The sequence below is a fragment of the Marmota monax genome, unplaced genomic scaffold, assembly GCF_021218885.2.
Source record: "Marmota monax isolate L192 unplaced genomic scaffold, Marmota_monax_Labrador192_F-V1.1 WCK01_AAM20220418_F8-fsc00052, whole genome shotgun sequence".
NCBI classification, from domain to species: Eukaryota; Metazoa; Chordata; class Mammalia; order Rodentia; family Sciuridae; genus Marmota; species Marmota monax.
The window spans coordinates 13,003,720-13,014,767 of record NW_026693473.1 but is presented as its reverse complement, the minus strand read 5'-3'; positions in this window follow the sequence as shown (position 1 = coordinate 13,014,767).

Here is an 11,048-nt window from a genome sequence, read left to right as displayed (position 1 = left end):
AATGTGTTTTGATATACATATGCATTGAGAAATATTTAAGATAATGAATCGCCTCACATAATTACATTTTCTTTTTTCCTCCTCTGGTGAGTACACTTCAGATTTATTCTTTATCAAATAACAAGTGTATAATACCATAGCCACCATACTTTGTAGTAGGTCTCCAAAACTTATTCATCTTGTAATTAGAAGTTTATGCCCTTTTAGAGCACCTTCCTATTTCCCTCATTCCCCCAACTCCTGGTACTGTCTACTTGTAATCTATTAGTTAGATATTTTTTATATTCCATATATACATGATAACAAGCAATACTTATATTTTTATTATGGTTTATTTTGCTTGGCATAACGTTCTTTAGGTTCACCCATGGCATCACAAAAGGCAGGCTTTCTTTTTTAGGTTGAATAATATTCTATTATACATGAATAATATTCTATTAATATTTTATTATATATATTTAGCACACTTCATTTTCCATTCATGGACAAATATGTTGTTTCCATATTTTGGCTACTGTGAATTAACACTGCAATGAACATGGGGATGCAAATATCTCCTTAATAATGTAATTTTATATACTCAGAATTAAGATTGGTGGATAATAACATAATAGTAATTTCAATGTTTTTGCAGTAATTGTCTAAATCTCTGCTACTCAGAAAGATGGGTCAGAATGATGGCATGTTTGGATCACCTAGGCAGTTTATCAAGACCCTGCCTTAAAATAAAAATAAAACAAAATAAAAAAAGAGTTGGGTATATAGCTCAGAAGTAGAATTCTCCTGGATTCTATTCCCAGTACTGAAAAAAATAATAATAATTTTTGGAGTAACCTCCATACTGTTTTCCATAATGGTTGTACAATTACATTCCACCAACAGTTTATAAGGATTCCCTTTTTTCTACATCATCACCAACACATGTGATCTTTTGACTTTTAGAAAATAGGTACCTTCATATGTATAAAGAGATATCACATTGTAGATTCTGTTTTCATTTTCCAGATAATTAGTGAGGTTGAATACATACTCATATAACTTTGGAGCATTTGTACATTTGTACATTTCAATTTGTATTTATATGTTTATTCACTTTTTATACTCATTTTTATTCAGTTTATTTGGAGTTCCTCATTGGTCTGATTGCTTGTTCATTTGCTTTGCTTTGGGTTGTAGAAGTTATTTACATATTTTGGATATAGCTCCTCATCAGATATATGGTTTGCAAATATTTTCTTCAATTCTATTCATTGTCTATTTTTTCTGTTGATGGTGCCCTCTGCTGTGTATTTGTTTAATTTTATTTTTGTCACTAGTGCTTTTAGTTTCATCTCCAAAAATCATTGTCAAGGACATTTTCCGATTTCCTCATAGGAGTTTTCTGGATTCTCCACTTAAATTTAAACATTTCATCCATTTTGAAATGATTTTTACACATGGTAAAAGGAAAGAATCCGATTCCATTTTTTGAATGATAGACAGCTTTCCAAAAATCATTTATTAAGAAGTCTATGCATTCCCTATTGTGTGTTCCTGTCACATTTGTTGAAGATAACTGACTGTATATGTGTGGGTTTATTTTTAGAGTCTTTATTATGTTTCATTGGTAAATGCACCTTGTTTATATGCCCAAACTATATTATTTTGGTAATTACAGTTTCTAATATATTTGAAATAAAAAAGCATGATGTCTTCACTCTTGTACTTCTTACTCAAGATTTCTTTATTATTCAGTCATTTATAATTCACACAAATTTTAAGATTGTATCTTGTCTTTGAAAAATTCCACTGGAATTTTGGTAGGGATTCCATGTTTAAATCTACAAATCAGTTTTAATAGTGTGGATATTTTAATGTAGTAAATCTTTCTATCCATGAACACTGATGTCCTTCCATTATTTGTGTTTCTTCACTTTCTTTCATCATTTTCAATAGTTTTTAACACAATAGTTTTTTATGATAATTTTCAACTCCTTGGCTAAATTTACTTCTAAGTTACATATTCATTTTGTGCTAATATAAATGGGATTATTTTCTTAATTTTCATTTTGGATAGTTCATTTTAGTGTATAAAAAATAAAACCAATTTATTATTTATGTTGATTTTGGAATTTGCAACTTTATTGAGTTTGTTTATAATTCCAAAAATTTTCAGGGAAATCTCTAGGGGTTTTTACATATAAGAAAGAACATGTCAACTGCAAATAAATAATTTTACTAGCTCCTTTTCAATTTTTATGTCTTTTATTTCTTTTCTTTTCTTTTTTTATCATGGAAGGTTTTTATTTCATCTTCAAATCTAAAGCTTAATTTTGCTGGATACAATATTCTTGGTTGGCACCCATTTCTTTTTTCAGAGCTTGATATATGTTGTCTCAGGATCTTCTAACTTTCACGGTCTGTGTTGAAAAATCTGCCATTATCCTAATTGGTTTCCCCTATATGTAATCTGATTCCTATCTCTTGTGGCTTTTAAAATTCTCTCCTTATTCTGTATGTTGGGCATTTTCATTATAATGTGCCTTGGTGTGGATCTGTTGTGATTTTGTACATTTGGCATCCTGTAGGTTTCTTGAATTTCGATTTCCAATTCATTCTTCATGTTTGGAAAATTTTCTGATTTTATTTCATTGAATAGATTGTTCATTCCTTTGGTTTGAATCTCTATGCCTTCCTCTATCCTAATAACTTTTAAATTTGGCTTGTTTATGCTATCCGACTTCTTGAATGTTCTGTTCATGGTTTCTTACCATTATGACTGTGTGGTCAGTGTCCTTTTCAAGATTATATATTTTGTCTTCATTGTCTGATGTCCTATCTTCCAAGTGGTCTACTCTGTTGGTGATGCTTTCATTTAAGCTTTTAATTTGGTTTATTGTTTCTTTCATTTCAAGGATTTCTGGTTTTTGTTTGTTTATTTGCTTGTTTGTTTGTTTTGTTTTTAGAACCTCTATCTCCCTGTATAAGTGATCTTTTGCTTCCTGTACTAGTTTATGTAGCTTCTTGTCCAAGTGATCGTTCACTGCCTGTATTTGCTCTCTTACATCTTCCTTGAGTTCACAAAACATTTTTAACCATGTACATCCTAAACTCCTTCTTTGTCATTTCTTCTGCTGTAGCTGCCAATGATTTTAATGATGTGGTGTCTTCATTTGTTTGGGACACGTTCTTCCCTTGTCTTTTCATGTTGCTTGTGTGTCTTTCTTTCCAGCTCTGTGGGTCTAGATTATTATTGTTTTTATTCTATAGGTTTGTAGTGCTCTTCTAGGGTTCCAAGATCTCTCCTTTGTGGGGAAGGATAATGTTAACAGATCCCCAATATCAACAATATACCACCTATGAACAATTTGTTGTTATTAGGACATTTACAATTTAGTCTTGATGTACAGAAATGTTGGATTCAATTATTATTTAAAAATATAATCAGTAGTTTTGTAAAAAGGTTTACAGTTTCTAAGGTGGACAATAAACTGGGGGTGGGGCTGAGGATGATATGCTGAGGAGGTAGGATGTGAGGATATGGAGTTAATATATCTTAGGATGTATAAAGGAGAAATCTAATGAAGAGGGTTAGTAGCAAGAGAATAGACAGGAAGTAATTTAAGGTAGGCAAGTAGGTGGGATGACAATAGAGTACATAAAACAAACACACATGTATTTAGAAAAATACAGATGTTAAAACAGTAAAATTTGGAGGGGGAAAGAAAAATAAAAGAATAAAAAGGAAAAGGAAAAAAAGGACATATACAACACCTCTATATTGTATTATTCAGATGACTTAGTGCTCAAAGTCCTATTTCATGCAAAGTTCTTGGTTTCATATATGTTGGGGATGTGAGGGCTAGAGGATTGAGGGTTAGAAGAGAAAAAACAAACAGAAAACTCAAAGGAAGAAACCAGGGTTGTAGCTAGCTTTAGAGATCTGTATCTTTCCTGCTTCTCTTCTCATCCAATAGGTGGCATAGTCTGCTGTAAGCTGGTGTCTCTGCCCTCAGGATGGTGCAGGTGATCAGGGTGGGAAGACTAGTCCTGGTGCAGGGCGCCTGGATGTGGGGAGTGGCACTTGCTAGTCCCTGCAGAATGACTGCACCTCACAGGTCTCTTTTTGGGACCGCTCCTATGACTTGAGAACTCAGTACTATATCCTGTTCTTACCTGGAGATTTCTCAGTTCCTGGTCTCTTCCTCTCCCCTAGCAGTTCCCAATTGAGGAAACTCTCACCCTGGGGCTCCTGTGAGCAGCTCCCTGGTCACACTTCACACCTGTGTTGGGTAACTACTGTGTCGAGTTACTGCCACTAGGGAGCGTGGAAGGTTGGAAATCTGGTACCTGGCCGCTGGAGATCCCATCTGGGAGCTGCCCCCAGCTAAATGGCAAGAATGTAGAGTCAAGATGGCTGCAGTCTGCTTTCAGTGCTGGGGGTGTCTGGTGAGGTGAGAGAGCCTGGTGAGGTGGGAGCCAGGGGATTGTGTTGCACTGTGGGTAGGAAGCAGCTGAGTGACTTGCGTGGGAACAATTGAAGTCTTGGCGATCTGCAGATGTGTTGATAGGTGATTCTGCTAAGGCGCTCCCTGAATCTTGCATGGGTTAGAACTTCAGGCTTTGGGTTCTGCTCCAAAGCTGGGTTTCCTTCTCAATTGCTGAGACCCAGAACCCCACACAGGATCACAACGCTGGTGATTTCTGTGGAGAGCAGCCGTATGGGGTCCTCTAACACTCTCAGAGATGGAGTATTCCCACTAGGTGAGATCTGCAGATCAGTGTGGTGCATAGGGCGGCTCACTGCCTTCCCACCACCATGTTTTCCCCTCCCTCCAAAAAATCTTTTGTATTTTTTTCCCCTTCTACAACTGTTCCACAGAAATGATTATAATTTATAGAAAGAAAGTCCAGATTATGTACATGTGCAGTTTTAGCTAGCCAGAAAATATTATTATGTCAGTCTTAATTTCCTTGGTATCTGTCCGCAGGAGGAAGTAAGAATGCAGAAAAGATGGTGCTTTTAATTTAAAAGCAGTTGGTTTCAAATCTGTTTAATTTATCCCTCAAACTTGGGGAAGTTAGGGCTCCAAGTTACCTGGCTGGCAGTCCATTGTTAGACTGGCATGCAGAACCCAAACATGAGGAATCACATGTTTAACCCATTAGGAGGCAAATTCAGAAATATTTAATATCTCTAAGAGAAGGGCTTTAATGTTAGTTCACATAAGAACTTTATTTTCATAACCTCCCAGCTATTTATTTTTGGTGGAGTTTAATAAGTAACTCCATGTAATTTTCCCCTTGTCTCTCAACAATTGCTCCTTTTTTTATATATGATTTTAGACGTAGATGAACACAATACCTTTATTTTAATTTTGTGTGTTGCTGAGGATCAACCCAGTGCTTCACACATGCCAGGAGAGCACTCTACCACTAAGCCACAGCCCCAGTCCAAATTGCTTCATAATACATGGCTTATTGTTTACCAAGCATCTTTGTTTCACACTGTGGGAACTTTGCGGCTCTGTAGCATGCTGTTTTTAAGTCCTTAGGGTATAGACTGGGGAGTGGGACAACTGGGTCAAATGGTGGTTCCATTCCAAGTTTTCTAAGCAATCTCCATACTGTTTTCCAGATTGGCTTCATCAATTTGCAGTCCCACCAGCAATGTATGAGTGTGCCTTTCCCCAAAAATCTTCACCAATACTTATCGTTGCTTGTATTCTTGATAACTGGCATTCTGACTGCTGTGAGATGAAATCTTAGAGTAGTTTTGATTTGCATTTCTCTAATTACTAGAGATGTTGAACATTTTTGCACATATTTTTTGATCAAATGTGTGTCTTATGAGAAGTTTTTGTTCAGCTCCTTAGCCCATTTATTGATAGGGTTTTTGTTTGTTTTTTGGTGTTAAGTTTTTTGAGTTTTTTATATATCCTACAGATTAATGCTTTATCTGAGGTGCATGTGGTAATGATTTTCTCCCAATCTGTAGGTTCTCTCTTCACATTATTGATTGTTTCCTTTGCTGAGAAGATTTTTAGTTTGAATCTATTCCATTTACTGATTCCTGATTTTATTTCTTGCACTTTAGGTCTCCTGTTAAGGAAGTTGGAGCCTAATCCAACATGATGACAATTTGGGCCTACTTTTTCTTCTATTAGGCATAGGGACTCTGGTCTAATTTCTAGATCCTTGATCCACTTTGAGTTGAGTTTAGTTTTGTGCATGGTGAGAGATGGAGGTTTATTAACAGTTATTTTTTACCCCAGAGCATAGGAAATATTGATCACAGTATTTTAATACCTGAAGACGAGTATCTCAATTTATTGGTAGGCAAGAAAAATGGCATGCTCAAATTGAGTAATGAGGAAGAAGGTTTCATAAAGTGATTTTTGGCAATGCTGACACTGATATAGAAAGATTTTAAGAGAAAGCTCAGCACTCTGGCACTAGTAGCTGTGGAGTACTCTTACTATCCTGTGTGCTGTGAGAGTGAGGGGGTGGTTTCGGGGAGCAAGAGAGAAGTCTACCTGAAAAGAGCTATGCCCTTCCATGTAGATGTTCAGACTGTAACAAAACCTGCAGAAGCAGAACAGAGGAATAGATTCTGACTTTACTTCCTGAAGTGACTCTCATTGGTCAAAAACCAACTTAATGCTAAAAGACAAAGGAACCAGTTGCTGTACCTTACAGATTCTGCCACCCAGAAAGCAAAGAGTAGTCAGGGAAAGGGAGGTAGAGCCTCTGAAAGAACAAACAGAAGATGCCCAGAACAGAGACCTTATTTCCAAAAACTGAGAACATGGCCCATGTCAATATTTTTCTGTAGCAGACAGATACATATTTATTGTAGTAATAAATGTTGCATGTTGATTCTGAGTTTCTGCATGATCCATTATTATAATTTCTATCTTCTGTGTTTCTAATATCTTTTCAAATAAAATTAAAAATGGCATTCCACACACTCTTAAAAAGTATTCTTAGTCCCCAGGCTTATTGTTTTCCTTGTGCTATAAAATTGGGTGTATAATTTAGTTTCTGGTCAATAAAAATTAAGCCATGAATGACTGAGATTTTTTTATCAACAATTTTATGGCCAGGCAATTCTCAGAGTTGCAGTTAGATTCATTTCTATTCTAAGAAGGTCCAAAGAAACACCTAAAGAATATCTTCTGTGTTGGCTTCTGAGGTAGGTGATCCTTCAGTGCCAGATATTACATGAAGCTTTTTACCATGCCATTAATAAATGCAGATGTTTTGAATTGAGAATACACAAAAGCCAAAATATGCAGTTGACTTTCAAAGACAGAATCAAACTCCATTGTACTAGAATGCATCTTTCATCCAGAGACATTTCTTTTAAGAATTCTTGTTGTTATATTCAAATTTTAACTCTACAGAAATATTTTCAACTGGTCTCAACACAAGCAGAGAGTGTAAGGTAGAAGATATTCTCACCAATGAACTAAAGTTTAGACCTTGTGTTGAAAACAAGTGGAACACCATAGTATCTTTTCACACATTTGCTCATTTTTTACAAGAGTTAACATAAAACATGTAACAAATATGGTTCCTTGCAGTAAATTTTAGAGCTTAAATGTGTTTTCATTTCTAGTCAGTTTATTTTCCCATCTACCCTTTCATGATTTCAAATGTTCAGTGGCTAATTCCCTTGCATAATGCCTTTTCTCTCAGCCACCAATGGCTTTTCTCCAGAGAGCTGTTAGAGTCTGTAAACAAGTCAGGATGGCACCTGGCAAATGTTAGAGTCTGTAAACAAGTCTGGATGGCGCCTGGCATTTTGCCAGAGGGAGTGGTTTTTGAAGTAATGCCAGCGAGCCATTAAGTGTGGAGATTCCTTATTGGTTGACTGCTGTATCTATTTTATGTTAATTAAGATAAGCTGTGTGGAATGTATATATACCACTCCTGTCCTACAATAAATGGCTTCCACTCCTGCTGTATCAATGTACACAAGTTGCTCGTTACCTCCCGGTTATTTTGCTGCAGCTGGGCTGCGGCAGATGGTGGCCCATACGGGGAGCCCCGGGACACTCGGGGGTAAGTGACGAAAAAAAAAAGCAAATCTGCTCGTCCCTAGGCAGATAGGGTGAGAGGGAAAATGGCCATTTTGAGAAAATGGAGAAGATTGATACAGTATGTTTGTGTCTTGTTTTGTCTTAAAATGTTGTATTGTCTTTATGATGAAAATATGGAAGGGGTGAGAAGTAAATTACTAAGGGAAGAAGGCACCCCAGTGGAACCAAGAATAGTTAGGGCAAGTGTTGATAAAAGCCCAGGAACTCTAGTCAGAAAGAAAAAGAAAGTTCAGAAGAAGAAGGATTATCAGGAAAAAAGTTTCAGCAAAAGGCTATTACTGAATACTTTTTGTTACCGGAGGGTGCATGAATCGGCGCTAAAGCGGCTGCCACATGTGCAAGCCGGTCATGGCGCAGCAAGGAGATTCCAAGCAGTGGCAGCCTCCACTATGGTCGTTATTTAAATTAAACAAAAGGGGGAAATGTTAGAGTCTGTAAAAAAGTCAGGATGGCGCCTGGCAAATATTAGAGTCTGTAAACAAGTCTGGATGGCGCCTGGCATTTTGCCAGAGGGAGTGGTTTGTGAAGTAATGCCAGCGAGCCATTAAGTGTGGAGATTCCTTATTGGTTGACTGCTGTATCTAGTTTATGTTAATTAAGATAAGCTGTGTGAAATGTATATATACCCCTCCTGTCCTACAATAAACGGCTCCCACTCCTGCTGTATCAATGTACACAAGTTGCTCGTCACCCCCCGGTTATTTTGCTGCAGCTGGGCTGCGGCAGAGAGCCAATTAGAAAACTTAAGAGATGCCTGAACAGTTCCACTAGGATGTCATGCTGGCCTCTGAAAGTTCTTTTCATCTCCAATATGGCTTTCATCTGAGAGACCTCATTAAATGGCACATCTATCATCCAGTTCTCAAGGCAGAAACATGGCAGTCTACTATACAACCCCACCCCTTATCTGGCAATCATAGATTGGGCTTCCTGAGAAGCAAATTATGAGGCATAAATTAGCAGAAATTTATTTTGGAGTATTCTTGGGATCAGCAGCTATGAAAGGGATGAGAAACTTGTAAGACTGGGTAGAGAGAAAAATGCCATCCAATGGAAACCTCAGCTAAGCCTATGGCTATTTCTTAGCAAGCAGTTGCAACCTCATACTGATTAGTCACTGGATATGGGCCTCTACAGAAGGGGGTGCAATCTCAAGGAAGGGAAGGGCTTTCCAGCTGAAACCTGGACTTTTTAGCAAATGTGTTCTTTGAAGGGTGAAACTGAGTGACTGTACAATAAATCACCTTATCTTATCATTTCATTTGTTCAATTTTTCTTGAGTCAATCCACTACTTTGTGTCAACACTTCCACTACATTAGCCCATTATTAACATCTTTCCTTTGATGTCAGCTTTATAAAGTGCTTATAAAGGGTTTCAATATATCCAGTGTATCTTTCTTCTAATTTATTTTCCGCTAAGTTTTGCAATCTCTACCAGTTACTTGTTGAACTCTCTCCTCTGCTTAAAAATCTTCAGTGGATCTTATTATCTTTATGAGAGCATCAGTTCCTTCCTACAACCAATAATGCTCTAATGATCTTTCTTCTGCAGTTCTCTTCTTTGACATACTGATGCCATTCATCTCCACTTAAACTATTCTCTGGCAATGCTTGAGTTTACCAAGCTTCTCTCATGTATCAGGTCCTCATCTCTCAGATTCTCCATATGTTGCTTATCCTGCTGGTTATTCACATCACCTATCTCTGCCTCTCTCTATGTTTATGGCTGAGTAGGCTTAGCCTTTTCCTTATGATGTATTCTTTGAATTCTTCTATTTCTGTTCCCTTGGGCCATTTTATTTCCTCTGTCATAAAAGTTCTCCACCATAAAAATTTTTTATAATTGTTTAGTATTATTATTTTAATTTGTACACACTGCCTGCTCTAACCAGTCTCATAAGGGTGGACCTTGTGTTTAACTTACTAATCAACATGGCCCCGTATACGGCACATAGCAAATATTAATAACATTTTATTGAGTGAACATACAAAGGTTCAACTGAAGTGATTAACAAAACTGTTACAGGAAAATAAATTTCTGAAACAATGAAAATTTCAGCTCAATAATTATCTCATTCTTACTTAATAGAAGCAGATGAGATTTGCCAATTTTTATCTTTTTTATTTTTTATTTTTGTACATATTTTTGTATGAAAGTTAAATCAATTTATAGTAATAGTTTATGATAATAATTGTGCTCCTGGATAGACTGTATCTGTTTGCACACCAATTTATTATCTACTGCTTAAGATTTGGGGAGGACTTAAATTCATCTAGAAAACATTTAGCACAATTTTGATGACATATACATAGGCATTCAAATGTTTTATATTGTTTCATACTTAATGAATAAAATAAACTGATATAGCATCCTACTGTGTGGATCCTCCTATTTATTGTTTGACATTTCACAAGTAATATTAATAACTTACAATCACACAGCCTTTTACAGCTTACCAAGCACTTTCATATCCACTATCTTATTTAATTTTCACAACAACTCTATAAATCATACAGAAAAAAAAATTAACCTTGCTGTGACTCACTCTTCAATTCACTAAAAGAAAACAAAATGTTTAGCCCAATATATAATACTAGGTCAGATAATGGTATTTAAAATGGAAAAAATTGTGAAAAATTGACCAAACTATGCTGTGTACATTATGAATATATCACAATGAACTCCACTTTTATGTATAAACTATAATACACTGTTTTAAAAAAAAACAATAACTAGAAGGAAGACCAACAGTGTAAAAGAAGGGATTGGGGGAGGGAAGAGGGAAGAGTGAGGATGAGTACTGGGGATGAAATGGAGCACATTATGCTATATGTATTTATGAATACATCAAAATGAACTCCACTATGATGTATAATTATAATACACTAATGAAAATGTTTTAAAAAGTTAAAATAATGGTTCAATATTATGTTGCATAAATCTTCATATGTTTATAATATAG